Source organism: Paramormyrops kingsleyae, chromosome 3 (genome assembly GCF_048594095.1).
Source record: "Paramormyrops kingsleyae isolate MSU_618 chromosome 3, PKINGS_0.4, whole genome shotgun sequence".
Taxonomy (NCBI): domain Eukaryota; kingdom Metazoa; phylum Chordata; class Actinopteri; order Osteoglossiformes; family Mormyridae; genus Paramormyrops; species Paramormyrops kingsleyae.
The window spans coordinates 19827910-19843656 of record NC_132799.1 but is presented as its reverse complement, the minus strand read 5'-3'; positions in this window follow the sequence as shown (position 1 = coordinate 19843656).

Here is a 15747-nt window from a genome sequence, read left to right as displayed (position 1 = left end):
TCCATTTAATAGCTAAAGAACGAGATGTCATCACAATGCATGAAAATTAAAATGCTGACATAATTTTTTATAGATACTTTATTGATCCCAGTGGGGAAATTGTCTTTACGCCTCCCTCAATTTGCTCTTTTTTGTAGAGTAAGTTGTCTGTGAAGAGCAGCCACCCTTAGCGGCACCCAGAGAGCTGGGTGGTTTAAGGGCCTTGCTCAAGGACCTACAGACATGCTGAGGCTGGGTTTGAACCAGCAACCTTCTGATTACAGACACACAGGCTTAGCCACACAATGCCCCCATAATCTTGTCATGAAAATCACTTCTGCAGAACACTGACCAATCACACAGCTGAACTGCATGCATTCACGGATTTCCATAACACATCCAAACAGTTTCCTGTTGATTCTTGCAAAAGTTAATTCTTGTGAATTACAATAACTGCCTGTAAATATGTATATATGCCTGTACCTACCATTGAGTACACCGAGATCAAGTCCTCAGTATTTTTCTGCAACTCCAATAACCACGATCCATTACTAGACACACCTTGGAAGGGCTAACATTTCTGACCTCGGTATTTTAAAAATTCTGGTTACAGAACTAATTGCAAATTATAAACAGAGGGAATGTATAAAAATATAGTCATCACCTTTAATTAGCATGTATTTTCTGGTTACAGAGCAGGGAAGTCCAGCAAAACCACCACTTAAATCTGTTAAGATCACAAGTAGTTACTACACATGCAACAGTATGTGGACTGACAACACATTTGTAAGGCAATTCAAATTTGCATTTATTACAATTGTTTTGCTATAGGCAGGAACCTGTATCCAGACTGAGAATATCACAAGGCGCTTCCCATGTACATCAGGCCACTGAGGTCTCATGTGACGTCACAAATTTCAGGCTGTGGCTTTCAAAGAGAAATCCATTCTTGGTGTTAACCTTTCATCTCCCCTTTAGTTCCACAGGCCACAAGACAGGCAGTATATCATTTCAAAAGAAGAGAAAAGCTTTCAAGTGAGCACGTCCCTTGAAAAGTAACCCCAGCCATAATTATAGCACAGGGAAGATGGGTCACTTTGAATCCCGCAGCAGGTTGCTTGTGTGGTGGGATATGCAAAATGCCAGATGAAAAGACGTGTGTACACATCTTGTGTACAGTTTTGACTGAAGTAGCTTTTCCTTCATAGAGTGCAGATCAAAGAACCTTCCATTGTGAAAGTTTGCAAATGATTCTGTTCCACCACAACTAGATTGTAACTGTCTTCAGAAATGCATATCATCACACCATGGAAGGAACGGTGAGAACTCTATTGACATACATGAGGCAGGCAGGTGACCAAAGAGGTTAATACAGAATATCAGTCCATGAGTAACAGGTATGTGATAAAAGAGCTCAGTTTGTTTGTTCAGTACCATCATTGGACTGAAAGCTGCATGAGAGTAGCTTGGCTCCTAATCTGCATGCGTGACTTAAAAAGCATTTGAGAATGTGGCTACAGAAAGATCTGAAGACCCAAATGTAACTTAAAAGCAGTGGGACAAATTAGTCATACATGGGCTTGAGTTTGAAACCTTTTTAACATCTGTGAGCATATTACTTTTTAAGACTTACCATTTTCAAATCCACCGTCTTTGGCATAGTCATTTAATAAAAATGAAAAAAAAAACTAAAAAGTAAAACAAATTAGATACTTAGAAAACAAGCAGTTAATAAGAAATTCCTAAAAATAAGGTTATGACTCTGCTAGATTAGAGAACAGGAATTATGCGGAACAAAATATGACTTAAACATGTCTGCAATATAAGTAGAAAACACGGTTGGCTAAAGGCTAAAATAAACACACACTGAACTGGTAGCCAGATGAGGCCAAACAGATCTTGTGTATGCAGGTGTTTCCGTGATTCCTCTCCTCTTAGATGGCCTGTGTACCACACTGGCTCTGGTGAGAGTACTGCTGTCTAGGTTAGACTCCCAGCAAAATTATTGGGAATGATGGAGCCAATGCCCAACCCCAAGCCTGACCCCCCCCCCACACACACACACACATAGGGTACATAAACCACAGTGGGGGTTCTAGGGAACAGCAGAGTTTCCACTTGACTGTTTACCCTCCATGGGGGTTTACAGACTCATGGGAAGCAGATTGGCAGTACTGTTGTACCACCTATACTTCATTATACCCCATCGTTTGTTAATGCCTACAGAGTGAAGCTATAAAAGTAAGTAATGTGCTTTGAATTGACGCCTTCTGCTAGTCTCATGGACAAATTACCATTTGCAAACAACCATTTAGTTATAATCTGCAAGGAATATGGGCAAAACATTTACAGTTTAAACATATTCATGTCGTGAAATAAAAGATTATTTATATGTTTTACAAAATCACATTCAAGTTAATATAGCTGTGCGCTGTTAATGTCTCGGAGTCATATGAAGGTCCGACGTTGCATGTGTCATGCCCATTTTAGGCACCAGCACCATTAAGGCTTCTCAGTAGGAAAGTAGAAACACCATGCTGGATAAGTTGCTATTTGACAGAGTAGAGCTACTGAACAGAGTGAAAACATAGCATTTCATTATTGGCACAATACGACATTCTCGAAAATGCAACTCATCTGGCTTGGCAGTGGAGAAGCTGTCTCTTTAGATCTTGAAACAGTTTAAAAATTACAAAGCATGAAGAAGCTGAAGGCTGTGGCTCAAGACAGAGTCAAGGAGTCATGTGCCTTCTGACCTATAGGTCATCAGAGTCACATTCCAGCCCAGGTTAGTACAGGGATTGTCGATGAGGGAATGAGCAGTGATGGAAAGGTGGACAGGTGTCTTTACTGCTAATCCACAGCTGTATCCATAAATCAGTGGTGCTGGGCTTTGCATCACGTGACCATACCGCTACAGAGGATGTTTTTAGGTAGGATTAGGTTTGGGAAAAGTTTGACACATTACACTTACTTGCTGCTCAACATCTCCCAGACATGGGGACGTCCTACTCCAGGCACCCATCATGTCTCCGTGTCAAGGGCAAAACCGGAGAATTTAAAGGGCACAAGGAAGGACAGGCAGGCACCATGGCTGCACACAGAGGGGGCTTAAGCCACAAATCCTCCCCTTTTTATGGTGTACATTTATGGTCACCTTTCAGCAGCTTGCGGTTATCCTGCATTTGCTGCAGTCAAAGTTATTGCATGCATTAAAAACCCAAACGTACTGTACACTTAAGGAGATATAATGCTAATACGTAGCACTGAGCTCATCCCATCGAGAAAGGAGGGACAGTTGCCATAAAGACCAGTGACCTTCTCTCTGCATCGCAAGGCCAGGTGTCCTGCTGCTCTTAATGCATGTGACAAGAGCCTCATGATAGTTAGGTGGATTTAAACACTGAAAGCAGGATCCTTGTATGGCCTCTGTCACTCTGTCAGCGGCCTGCTCACAGACCTATTGGGTAGAGGTGAGGATGCCACCTACTGGTCCAAAGAGGTTTCAGACAGGGCCCTTCATTCCAGTGCATGTGAGTAAGAGCATGTGCCCCAAACCAACTTTGTCCCAACCCCAGAGAAACTGCCAGCACAAACCTAAACACACAAATTCAGTTTGGTTAAATTTTCACAAAAAAAAAAAAATCATAAATGTGTGTTTCTCTTAAACTGAAGGAACATAGCATCTGCTCCATTATTTCCTACAAGTTTGAAAAATTAATTAATTTATTGCAGCAATAATTGCAGAAGTGTAAACAACATAACAATATAATATAACAATATAACTGCCTGGCTGATATACCAGAGATCAGAAGCTGTAATGGAAAACCTACAATCCCTCACGTGGAAGTGACCGATGATTCCGGCAACCGCTTTGGGTTAATACCGGACCCCGTGGACTCTATTTTTACCTGGTATTGTTTATATCCGATATTAGGCATAGGCTTCAAAGGGCTGCACACGGGAGAGGTTTGCGTGCTGTCATGCCTTTGAAATCCAATACTGTTGTGTGATGTTGTTGGGGCGACTGTCCATCAAAATGACTAACCAATAAACAAGAACCTTAAACAGAGTTATGTGAACCTGTCAAAAGACAGTTAGCAAACATTTCATCATGGACAAAAATACAAAACATAATGAAGCAATCCAGGAAGCTCTATTTATAAAAAAGCTGGATTATTCACAGGCAGATGTGCATAGCGTAAGTGTGCGTCCTGCTTGTCGGAGATATGACAAAGATGCCGCAGACTGATATCCAGCATGGGCGGCAATATCAGATGTCCCAGATCTGGTTTGGGGAAAAAGCATGCATGAAGCACCAAAGCACAGGACATCATGGATCAGTTCAAAAAAACATTGTTCCATGATGCACTTCCTCCTTTCTAAACGCTTGCACTAGTTTTCACTGTGCTAATACACAAATACTTAGATCAGAATAAGCATGAAAAACCAGTTATAAAAATAGCTAGAGCTTACTCTTGTAACATACATCTGTAGCAGGTTTGCATTTCAAGGTGATTGAACTGACATAAATGGTAATGCAGAGGCGATGGCTTTGCACTTTAACTGCCTTGTCAAAATGGCACACAGGATTCTGATTCCTGCAGTGTGAATGAGTCATCTTACTCATCTGTAGTGCTGAAGAAGAGCAAAGAAGGTTCCAGGAGCACAGTCACCTGAGAGGGAAACTCTGTACCAATGGTTTTTCACACTAATTGGTCAATTTAGGGACAGGACGCCTTCCAGATGAATGGACATTTCCATTCCTGTTTGAAGTGGCTCTACTTTAGCTATCATGAACACAGACAAACATGATACTGAATACCCAGTATTTGTAAGTGACCTTTCTTTCTGCTATGTACCTGGGCCCTACAGACATCCCCCAGATTACATTACTTCACTCTGAAGCTATACCTTGACTTGTTCATGTTTACCTCCTTAGATTATATACGTATAAATTAGGTCTCAAACCTTGTGGAAGCTGGTGTTCCTTTCTAGGGTGCAGTTAGAGACTACTGATGTTTCCATGTTAACAATGGTAGTTTGTTATTTGGCATCGCCTATTTAGCTTTTCATTTATTGATGGCTGGGAGAGTGATAGCATATGTTCAGTTGTCCTTTCCTTTCTCAGTTTGTTTATATTGTTGTTCCATAGGTGATGTGGATAGTGACACTAATACAGAAAACTATATAACATTCATATTATGCTCTTGTTTCCCATTGCTCTGACTGGGCCAACCTCCATTATGTTAACTACCGAATATTGCTTTCTCACTTCAGTTACATGCAGGCACTGGGTTACAGTCACAAAAATGTCTGATGTGTTGTAATATCTGTTCAACTGAGTGTCAGGCAGATCACCATGTTGTCAGTACAAATGACTGCAGAATGCACTTTAAATGAAAGCATCAAATAGCCTTTAAATTCAGAGAATGACCTAAAAAGACAGCTCTGTATTTTTATCTGGGTCCGGGCGGCTGTCTCCCCAAACCTGTCTTCCACAGGAACAGGAAATGCTACAGATTGCCCGGGATTTGTTGCCCGGCCAAGTTTAAATGCCACCTCTAAAAATACCAGGCAGGAATGCAGGCTTGGCGTAGGGTCAGGCCATTGGGGCAGGCCACGTCTCCACGCTGAGGACGCGTTTCCTCACAGCAGCGCTGCTGGAGCGTAACCCGAGCCCAGGTCACAGTCTGAGTCCTTTGCTTTAATGCCTTATTCTGTCCTGGGACACTTTGGGATGACTTAGAGATGAGGGCTTTGGGGATCTATTCCCATAGTGCCACAGTAAGGACCGTGTTTATAGGTGCTGGTCTGGGAATTGGGTGACTCATCTGGTCCTAAAAATACAAGCCCAGGGTATCAGTGCTGGAGCTAGGCGCAGCCCTTATTTTAATGCAGACCTGCTCTGTAAAGCCCCCCCACCACCTCACCAGCAATGCAATAACATTATAGGGACATCATGTTCAAATGCTGCCATCTCCGCTGACCTCCTGGATGAAATGCAGCCCATGCCAGGAACAAGGCTGGGCTTCACACCGACGTGCCACGTCCTGCGACTGAGAGACACCTTGATGGTTCCCTAAGGTACGAGTGGGACACATTCACTTCACGATCCCTGCTGAAGCTCTTGTATGAGCTCCCCAGCTGATGTACAGTCTGCAGTCAAACACACTGTACTGTATTTACACACTTCAACACTATTTTTATGGTCATGCTATTGTGCTATATGCCCATGGTTACTTTTAATGCATGGTGGGGCGGGATATTGGCACATGTCACACATAACATTTTCACAATCTCAAATTGCATCTTATTTTTTTAAGTTAATGTCTAACAGAAACTGAGCCAATAGTCCAGAACAGGAGACACTGAAATACTGTAACAGGACTGCATTCCTGCTAATACATTCCAAGAGGCTACCTCCCCATCTGAGATTACCATAGTCTCCGACTAACATGGAGGTGTCTTTTCCCCCTTAGCTCCTGAGGCGACATGAAAACTTGAGGCCTGTCAAGCATTTCGGCACACAAGCAGCGCAGGCCGGCATCCTGCTAAATTCCAGGTACAGGAAGTATCACTTCCTCGCTGAATGACGCTCACATGACACTCAGTGTTCTGAAGAAACCCAAAGCGCAGCACTGCTACACATCTGCTGGGTAACAATAAACATGTGGACATCAACTGACTGAATTCTTAGTATGTTTTTACCACAATGCAGCTTGAATGGGAGACTTTAGACACATCCATGTGTATCGCATTCTCTTTTTGGAGGTTATACACAGACCAGAATATTAAAGCCTTAAAAGTTATTCTGATTAAAGCATTACACAAAGATTTTTTTTAACTGAATAATTGTGGATCATGCATAAAATTATTAATGTGGCAGGTATTTAAAATTCCCCTTTCTACATTTCAAAATGCACCGAAACTGTAGCATCAAATCAAATGCAAAGAGATGTTATGACAGCTTGTGTAGACATGCTGATATCAGGGTTGTACAAAACCAGCACGAGGCTTGTAAAACACCTAACAATACCTTCTGGCACAGCCATTCTTAAACACACATGACTAATAAATTATGAAAGCAAAGTGGTGCAACATAGCCCTGAGTAAACAGATGTTAACAGATTTTCCATCTGGCTCTTTGCGGACACCTGAGTGAGCTTTTGAGGCACAAGGTGCTGAAAAGCCACAGGACAGCCAAACATTCACAGCCAATTAGTTTGTCAGAGGATTGGATCACCTCATGCTGTCTAATGATTCAGGCGCAATTCGTTACCAGCAGCAATAAACATCAACAGTGATATGAGTTTCAGGCAGCTGTTTAACCAATTTAGTCAGCTGCCAGGTCTTTCCCATGGCAATCTAGTCAGCCACTTCAACAGCGATTATACCCAAACATCAGGAATTAATTGCTGCCTGAGTTTTTTTTATATATAACATGCTTCTCCATGTAGACATGCTATATAGAGCTGTGGTACTCCAGTCCACATGTAAATGGACTCGGTCAGGTCACACACATGGATGAATTTTTACTTGGTCTTGACTTGGACTATATGACTGACGGCCCTATTTCTGACTTTAACTTCAATGTTTTTCGAACAATGCACATACACCCACTCAGGGCCGGTCAATCCTATAGGTGCCAGCTTCTGAGGGGGCACAGACTTGCCAGGCAATTTTACTTTGCATTGGACGGGGGGCGCTGGCAGTGAAATACGCCAAGGGCACCATATCAGCTAGGAACGGTACTGCAACCACTCATACCCCTCATCATGTCTGCTGATGCACCAAATATTTGGTTGATATACATGAAACAATATGAGTTTCTGTATAATTCATCCAGTTAAAATAGTACACTGTGAATGCCAGTATTGCAAATAATCAGTTATGAATGAATGAATGTTGATGGATAGTTCAGGTCCAGAAAGTAAAAGTCCAGATCAAGATTTTGTTTCAACCAGCCAGTTGAGTATAAAGAATCACAGTCACAGAGCACTCTCTGGACCTAAATGACCAACTTCTGTTTACACTTCATATAGCGCTTTTGAAGACACCCAAAGCGTTTTACGGAACCAATGAGGAGTTACTTCAGCCACTACCACTGTGTAGAACCCACCTATATGATGTGAAGGCAGCCATTCTGTACCAGTACACTCACCACACAGTAGCTCAGGTGGTGAAGGGGCAGGAGAGAATTCACTAGTTAGATATAGGGAATGATTATGAGGCCAGATTTGAAAGGGTCACAGTGGACAATTTTAGCTTTTTAAAATTTTTATCTTTTGAAAGATACCCAGGGATTTTTTATGACCTCAGAACCTCCATCAGGATGTTGGTTTTACGTCTCATCCATAGATACTGAAGTGACTGGCATGACTTCCAATTTCTATCAACATTTGGAAAGGAAACATAAAGACAAGTATGTAGGCTAATGCTAGTGAATTCTAGTGAAGTCTGTTGAGGCAACGACTCTTGTTTTACATACTAATGTAGGGATAGCTCTCCAGTTAGAAGCCAATGTCTTACAATACACAATATCACTGGGGTCATTTGGGGTCACTTGGAAATTTCCTAGCTTTTGAAAAAAGTCACATTTTTTTGTCCATTAAAATAACATTGGATTGATCAGAAATACTGTGTAGACATTGTTCATGCTGCAAATTATTATCATAGCTGTAAACAGCTGTTTTTAATGGAATATCTACATCGGTGTACAGAGGCCCATTATCAGCAACAATTAGTCCTGTGTTCCAGTGGAATGTTGTGTTTGCTAATGCAAGCTTATCATTTTAAAAGGTTAATTGATCATTAAAATACCCTTTTGCAATTATGGTAGCACAGATGAAAGTTGTGTTGATTAAAGTAGCAATAAAACTGGTCTTCTTTGGGTTAGTTGAGTATCTGGAGCATCAGCAATTGTGGGTTCAATTACAAGCTCAAAATGGTCTGAGACAAAGAGCTTTCTTCTGAAACTCGTCAGTCTATTCCTGTTCTTAGAAATGGAGGCTATTCCCTGTGAGAAATTGTCAAGAAACTGAAGATCTCATACAATGCTGTTTACTACTCCCTTCACAGAGCAGCACAAACTGGCTCTAACCACAATAGAAAGAGGAGAATGAGGCACCCGGTACACAACTGAGTGAGTGTGTAGTTTGAGAAACAGACACCTCATAGGTCTTCAACTGGCTGCTTCATTAAACAGTATCCGCAAAAGACCTGTCTTAACGTCAACAGTGAAGAGGCAACTCCAGGCAGAATTGCAACAAAAAAGCCGTATCTCAGAATGGCCAATAGAAAGAAAAGATGATGGGCAAATGAACACAGACACTGGACAGAGGAAGACTGGATAAAGTGCTGTGGATAGACAAATTTTGAGGTTTTTGGATCACAAAGAAGAAATTTTGTGAGACAAAGATTAAATGAAAAGATGCTGGAGGAGTGCTTGATGACATCTGTCAAGCATGGTGGAGGCAATGTGATGGTCTGGGGCTGCTTTGGTGATGGTAAAGTGGGAGATTTGTACAGGAAAGGAAGGAAGGCTTCACTCCATTTTGCAACACCATGCCATACTCTGTGGATGGTGCTTAATTGGAGCCAATTTTGTCCTATAACAGGACAATGACCCAAACACGGCTCCAAACTATGCAACAACTATCTAGGGAAGAAACAGTCAGCTGGTATTCTGTAAATGATGGAGTGGCCAGCACAGTCACTCAACTATATTGAGCTGTTATGGGAGCAGCTTGACTGAATGGTAAATAAGAAGTGCCCATCAAGCCAGTCCAACTTGTGGGGAATGCTTCAAGAAGCACGGGGTGGAATCTCATCAGAATACCTCAACAAACTGACACCTATCACGGATCAACCCCGGGAATCCCCAAGTGACATCACGAGGCCCACACCCCTGGGGAAACCCAGACCAGTCTTACTCTCCTGAACACAGTCTGCCCTGGTTACGTGCTTCTGCACCGGTTTTCTGGTTTTTCTGTTTTTATTTGCAGCTATGTCCTCTCAGCTGATTCCAAGTTGTTCTAATCAGTGGAGTCTGTTTTAGTTCATCTGATCTTGCGCTCAGATGAAAGATCTTCTTGGTTTGTCCATGAGTTTGAGCAGTCCTGATTCTTGTCTGCCTCCTGAGTTGTCTGACCCAATTTCTGCCCTTAGACTCCAAATTCTGTCCTGCCCTTCTTATTGATGACAATCATCATCTGACCATTGCTTGCCTTCTGACCACGACACCTGCCAAGCCCCTGATCGACCCTGCACATCATCCGACCTTCACCTGCCCCTCGACCAGGATTATGTCTGCACCCTTGGTTTAGTTTTTTGGCTCTCTTTGGTTTCAACCTGGACTGTTTCGACTACAAGCTGCCTCATCCCTACTAAAGTCGCTGCACGTACCTGACTCTGCATCAGCGTCAATTACTACTTGAATTACAAATTTCTAACTTTGTTACCTATATTTATTTAGCTATATTTCCTATTCAAATTCATGTAATGTATGTTTTCATGTAAAGCAAGGAAATTTCTAAGTGACCCCAAACTTTTGAACGGTAGTGTGTATTGAGTAAAGAATAAACCATATCATTAAACAAAAATTGTTTGAATTAATTAGAATTAAGCACATACTGTAATTGTAAGGACATTTGGATTGCTGAAAATGCGCTTCAGATGTTTAATACGTCAGGTGGAAAATTACAAGACAGCCCTCAGAAGGTCCCAGCATTCTTTGTGGGGTGTTATATGCTGCATAACATTGCCATGCGTGATGGATGTCTGTTGGACATAAACGAAGACACATTACAGGACTTTAGAAGATGTGCTGCTGAACTGCCGATACCAACAAAGGAGTGTACACCAGCAGCAGCACGGGCAAGGAGGGGTCAGCTGGCAGAAGAGCTGAAGGTAAGGAATCCAAACTGTGAGATATAGAAAAATAACAGCCCTATTGCCTTTTATTTGAACATTTCAAAACACCTTAAAAACTGTAGGTTGTGTTTTGTTTGAAGACTGCACTTTTATTTCTATTTTGCAAACTGCAGAACCAAAATAAAAAACACACAAGCATAAGTCCCTGTTCCCAGCTGCTGTGCTCATTCAGCAGTGAGCTCTTATACCACTTTTTATAGCACTTTTGGCACTGATTGGATTATCTGGTGGTGCCAGAAAACGAGGATACACTTGCTGCTACCTCATCCCACGCCTGCTTCACCTTGAAAAGCTTAGGTGGAACAGTGGTGCTCCCATAGATGATTTGCTCACTAGGGTGGGGTGAAAAAAATCTAAATTTCCAATAGTGTGGAAAAGTTGTCACTGGACCTCGTTATTAAACGTGCAAAATATCTTTGAAATAGGTTAATATTTTCAGGTTCCGCAACGCGATCGAAGTTTTCACCCGTCACATCAATGCGCAGATCCACGCTACGTATCATCCATATCATAACGCAATGTAAAATTGTTCACCTTGCACACTTGCACGTTCATTTCCTGAGGCGAAAACAGATCTGGCTTGCCGAGTAAACTATAATCTTACCATTGTAATAGGAATCCGCCGGAGATCATGCGCCACTGCCTTTTAAAGGTGAAGTGATGTGGCATTCTGATTGGTTCATTGAATGTTATGCCCAAATATGCCTGAATAATTAAGACAGTTAGGACAACATTTTTGAGCCTTACACTGGCGCAAAATCAGTTTTTTTCGACGTCAAAATAGCAAAATGGATTTGGACACACCCATATACGTTAGTTGCGCTTGTGTTTTTGTGTTAAATTGTAAAAACAGAGCTCATGGTCTTGACTGGGACTCAACTAAGGTGGACCCGAACACTACACTGATACTATAGCCACAGTAAGTCTAATATTACTGCAGAGCTTATTAATGTATAGACAAGAATGAAGTATTCAAGTGATAATGCTTTATGGTACATACTGTCCTTTAAGTATCCTATGGAAAAACAGTGATTTCTCCACTGGTATGATCGAATTGTGATCACTGTACATGTTTTTTTTTTTTGTTTTTTTTTTGAGTCTTCTTAAGTGTTATAAAATCCACATGTTGACCAGCAATGGTTAATGTCTTTATTGTGCCATTTCTCCTTTAAAGTTCATGTTTGGTTGGCTCTAAGCATAAAATAATGTACTAAGTACGTACATGGATATGTCTGCACGCTACATCTTATACAGTATCTCATTTCAGTAAGAAAATGGTGCGGATTCAGTTGGATTTTAAAGCTTGTGATTGCACAATGTGCTGAGATGCAGAGGGCCTTTGCTTAAAAGGCCTCCAAGAGAATTTAAATTTTACTACAGTGCAAAAACAAGGATGAGCATACTTGCTTTCATTTGCTTATCTGAAATGACATAAGTATCAAGACAGAACATAATGTGGTAGCCAATGAATAATTTACTTATATTACATTTATGTTACATTAACATTTGCCATGGTACTGGACTATACAGAACCCTTTTGTGTCTCATTATTGATTAAAGAGATGCTTTCAAATTTTTCACATGATGAAAGAGAAATGCAAAAAAAGCAAGCTAGGTGAAACTAAAGTAAAAGAAAAAATACCAAATAGTTTGTGGCAAACTTGATATTCAAAGTATGGCACAGCATCTATCTTCCCCAAACAGGAGACAGATCAAACACAAATCAGAAGTGAAATTTAAAAGAGTGGTTAGCATATACTTCTTTTTTTAATTGGACATAAATTAAATCATTTTTTTCTGCCCAGGTTCAGATGTTCTGGACATTTATACTTTGGATGAATTACCAGCAAATTTTGTAAAATGAAGAGCAGTTCATTTTAAACAGGCCTATTTGATTTCTGAACCTAGGCCTATCCCAGTTTGTTATCAGCTTGTTAAAAGCAATGGACATCGAAACAAAGCAGTACAAGGAGTGTGGGCCAAGTTGCAGGGGGGTTTTTTCCCGACATTTTACCGAAAACAAAAAACTATGTATTAAAAAAATCATTGCTGACATCTTTCTTAGTTTTGAAGAATCTTTCTGGGGTTTCCAGGAACATCTACACATTTAATTGTTACCAGTTATTTGGTTGTCAGACATTTTGTATGTGTTTGTTTCTAAAAGTAAATATTTATTGAATATTTCAGGTGATTATGTGCTGTTTGGTCTTTGTTCAGGTCTGAAGTGGAGATTTCAATACGATAAATCAATCTGCTGTGCATGCAAGTGTTTGTCCAAAGCCTGAAGGGTGATGGATATGCTCTGTGGGGTTTGCATTTCATGTTACAATTGTTAAATTATCTTAAATTTCACCAAGGGGTGCCTAAAGCTTTGCAAAACAGATTAGCTCTATGACAAACCTAAACTTTCCAGCATCAAAATTTCTTGCTTAAGGAGCTATAGGTCTTTACTTATTAATGGTGGATGATGTTCTAGTTGCAAGATTAATGGTTAAGAAATGCTTTAAGGGAAAATAAATATTAATTTATTTTGGAATAGATAATGTTACAGGTTTTAAAGAAATGATGGAGGTGGAATCTCAAAGTATATATCACCTATATATATATAATGTAAATGGGACCAGAATAGGAAACAGAATGAGAGTATCAGAGAAAGCTTCTGCCTTCTGCTCAGGTTGTATGGTATCTGAGACTTCACCCCTAGTCCTGAATTGCTGTGTGTGCTTTATCGTTTCTATTGTTTGATGATCAAGTGACTATAAGTTGCTATTGTGTTATGCATTTAAATGAGCTCCAAAAATAGCTGTCTGGCACAAGACAAGAATGCAGCATACGACCAGCTCTGAAAAAACTTGAAATCTACAGACAAACTGACCAAATTTCCACCATGCTTTTCCTGCTAATTGCGCTCCACAGTAAACACAGCACAGCATGGGTAAACACAGTTAACTCTCCATGCTGTCACCACAGAGCAACTGATATCACCCAGAGACAAGAGGAAACTCCAGGTTTTCCTGACAATATTAATTGGGAAGTAGAGCGACAAGGAAGCTCCACCCTGCCGCCAAGGACTTTCCCATGAGAATGATTACAGAAAACTGGACCTCTCTTACTCATTCATTGTGCTCAGAAGTGAATGCCTCACACAGACAGCAAGACCCCTGCTAATGCTGACATGACTGGCCGTACATCCACATTTCCTACCTCACATGTTGAGATATGGTTAAAGCGTTTTGCTGAACTAAGCCAATATCATCGATCCTTTTATAGTTATAATACATGTGTTAGAATAGTCCACAAGAGGGCGCCAGAAATACAGATTTTAGGCGTTAAAAATAACAGAACACACAACGGATATTTGCACAGATTCAGGTAAATTATATACATCTGTTGATCAGTTGTGCAATATACTTTCACCTAATTTCTAAGGACTTATAATAAGGACCATAATAGAACTAATGGGGTATGAATTATGGTTTCGGTTTTGTGTTAGATCTGAAATAAATAATTGAGTAGACATACACACTGGAAAATTTTGTGTTCTTAGTTTCAACATATAGGCAAATTTTTGTCACAACATAAGGCCACTGCATATTATGACATCTGAGAAACTAAAGCAGAGATAGTGTGAATCTCTGCACATCACTGTGCACAAGGTTGACATTAACTTTGTTTCAATTATGGGAACAGCTGTTTTAATAATTACCCTAGTTGGGACATCACCTCTGACTAAAGGAGCTTGCCTTTCCGGAGATGCTTCAGGACTTCAAGGAAGAGTTTTCCCTGCAGTTCCCCCAACTAAGAAAAAGCTGGGGAAGTCATTTGTTGTCCTTCGAAGGGGCTACAGGCATCTGGAATACGTATTTCAGTTAGAAGCATGTATAGAACTCCTGAAAATGTTCAATTATTAGGCCGGATATAACATTTTTGGTGACCAAAGCCAACATATGTCTATAAAGTGTCTGCATCTTCTCCAAATTAATTTTTATTGCTGCCATCTGTTCTGCTTTTATGGAAGAAGACCGGAAAAAACTGTCTTTTCTGCTTGATGATCTCTATTGCTGTGCAGATATTATGACAATAACAGGCCAAATTCCATGATCTTCAATTTGGCTAGTAGTTTAGTAGTTTGACACCATATTTCATGTATTGATGAGGTGCAATGTCTTTGTTTTGGTCAGTGGTAATATAAGTCATTTTTATGACTTAAACATTGGTATACAATATGTTTCCGTGCATGTGTGAATTTCAGCCATCAAGAACACAGTCAAGTTTGTACTGACTGACATCTTATGTAAATGCAAGAACATAAAAATATATACAAGGTTTGTATATCTAAGATGTGCATTCTAGTTTGTGGTTACCATAAATAAAGTACATACTGAGCGAAGGTCTGTAAATAATGGAGATCTCACATTTGATATACCACCATACTTTGACATGATTCATTGCAAGGCTGTTAGGGTTAATGCAGAGTATTTACATTTCAGGCTTCAGTGGTCTGCTCAGAACCCAGGAACTGACAGTCAGCCTTTTCTTCACGCTGTTTGTGAAATCAGTTTTGGATTGTGAAGGTTCAGATAAACTAACCAGAATTAATAAATTTAATTAATTTGTATCTAATTATTTTACAGTTCACTGCAAAAAATGCTCTTTTACTTATGTGACTGAAGGCCCGTAGAATTAACCAGCCTTCTTCAGCCGCTGTTAATTTTGTAACTTCCGTGTAATTATTGAATTTAGTTTATCTTTTACTGCCCTCTGCTGGGGATTTTTTCAATTTTTAAATTCAGTATTTTTTTGTTTTGTGTAGTTTAATTCATGGTTAGAATC